The sequence below is a fragment of the Fukomys damarensis genome, unplaced genomic scaffold (genome assembly GCF_012274545.1).
Source record: "Fukomys damarensis isolate Sample0158 unplaced genomic scaffold, DMR_v1.0_HiC HiC_scaffold_24, whole genome shotgun sequence".
NCBI classification, from domain to species: Eukaryota; Metazoa; Chordata; class Mammalia; order Rodentia; family Bathyergidae; genus Fukomys; species Fukomys damarensis.
Genome location: NW_022900936.1, coordinates 56,050,599 through 56,052,920, shown reverse-complemented (window position 1 = coordinate 56,052,920; position 2,322 = coordinate 56,050,599). Strand labels below are relative to the sequence as shown.

General features: G+C 33.3%; 1 pseudogene; it reads right to left on the bottom strand.

Moving 5' to 3' along the window:
- Positions 1–1,159: 1,159 nt before the first annotated feature.
- Positions 1,160–1,569, bottom strand: LOC109118240 (annotated as a pseudogene).
- Positions 1,570–2,322: the final 753 nt, after the last annotated feature.

Sequence of the window (2,322 nt, the reverse complement as noted above, 5' to 3'; positions counted from 1 at the left end):
TTAACTATAGTTCTTAAAACCTGAGATATTAGATAACTTGCTAATTTAGACTTTACTCCATTGAGTTTATAGTCCCTAGAAGTTTTTAAAATTATTTACAAATGGCTATAACCAAAGCAATGATAAAATTTACTACTTGTATATTTAAGACTACAAATAAGGCCTTTAACTAAGAGTTGCATATTTTATACATTTTTGACTTGCTAGGTACAACTCTTAAAATTATATTCACAGTTTTATGAACAGTAAGTCCTTTTCATTTTTCTGACTTCTATGTGGACAGCCAGACTCTTATATACAATCTCTTTTTTTTCCTTCCCCAAATATAAATGCTAGTTTTCCAACTGAGCAGCTGCCAAAAGGAGCTTGTATTTGAACAACATGTTGATAACTGTAATGCCCAACAAAGAAACATGTTCACATAGGCATTTAATGTTTGTTCCACAGGATGAGTGGATTGTAAGGCAGTTGTCTGAATCGCGTACTGTTCATCATATGGTATAACTGGTTTTGCTTAACCGGGATTTTCTGGTTATCAGATTTAATACAACCTCAAGTATAATTCCAAAAAAATTAAATTAAAAAAATTCATTTACCAGTTGTCAGAAAAAGTGAACAGGTTAATCATAGTTCCTACTATAACATTAATTATCGAAAAAGAACAAAAATCACTTATCACTAAATATTATACACAACTAAGAGGAGAAGAAAGAAAACAAAAATGTAGGAGATGTTAGCTAATTCTTATCATTTGTCCACATTTTTCTGTATGGTTTTTTGAGTCAAACATTTATCCCTGGTAAGTTCTCTAGATGAAAGATAGATAGTTTTATTTTCTGAGTGGATTTTCCCATTTCCTTAGATACATAATAAGGTTAATGAAAAGCTAGTATAAATATAAGATTATATTTTTAGGTCATGCCATATTATCCATTTAGTTTTTGCTAATATTCAGTTTTTCCTATTTTAATGATGATATTTAGATTATGAGGTAATATAACATACTAAGATTACCTGTTTATAATAGGTTTAGTTAATAGCTTTGAAACATATTGCACACTTGTCATCTAACATAGTAATGAGTATTACTCTTTTTGGAAAGAATACACTGACAAATTCATATATGTGCTGCTGAAGTGAGCACAACACTGACAAATTCTTAAATTAATGGCTTTAGCCCAATATTTTTAGATGGCCACAGGAATATTGCAATGGTAAAAACATTGACAATACAGTTCATGGTTCAGTTCTCCCATCTTACAGTACAGGTTCCATCAGGTGTGGTATCCCAAAACATAAGCTGGCTGTGTGAAAGCCATATTCACTCTGCTGGACCACTGTGCAGGTCACAATGTATTTGTAAGCTTTCCCCAGCTTAACCAAATGTGTGAGCAACTGCTCCACCATTCTTGCAGTCCACTGGTTGATGTTGTTCTGATTGTAGTCCTCACCTCCTAAGACCCCATCTACACACTCTTTGATGATATTGTGAGCCTCATCAGCATTGAATCCAGCCTCGTTGCAGTGGCAGCGGTACGCCTCGATAGAGGCACTGACTCTCACCCTCATATCATGCAATTTAAAATCTCAAAGTTTTCCTCTTGCATTCCCAAACCATATATCTTTATGGTATACATATAACCATAAAGCTGTGTTAATCTTTTTTATTTTTATTTTTTTGGTACTGGGGATTGAACTCAGGATCTTGCACTTGCAAGGCAAGCAGCAGAACCACTGAGCTAAATCCCCCACCCTGTGTTAATCTTTTGATAGTTAATGTAACTTAATTTATTTCTACTATAGCTATCTCATTTAGTGCATATGAGCTGTAAGTCAATACCTAGGTTGTCTTAATGTTTACACCATAATAGAAGATTTCTTCTTTAGGATTAAGTATGGCATAAAATTGGTTATTAAATGGTATGTAAATATTCAATTTGTTGTGAATGGTAGTACTGTAGCTGATACAATTAATGTTAACAGGGCCACATAATTGTCTCTATTTTTCTGTAAGCCAGCACTCAGATCACCTTTGTGACACTAATAATACTAATGCACATTCTCAGATAATTTAGTTGTCAATCTGATCACACTACATCTTCCTCTCCCAAATTAACCAAGGTGTTTAGATCTTGGGATTGTGGCAAAGGATTATAGTTAGCCATGCCCAAAGTACATCATTGAAAAGCAACTAATGAACTCTTTATATGGCAACATTATAAGCATTCACAAACTTCAGTACAAAACAAACAACAATAACAGCAAGAGAAAAAAAAAGGAAAGAAACAAAATGCCTTTACAAACTCCCAATTCCCAAAGTTA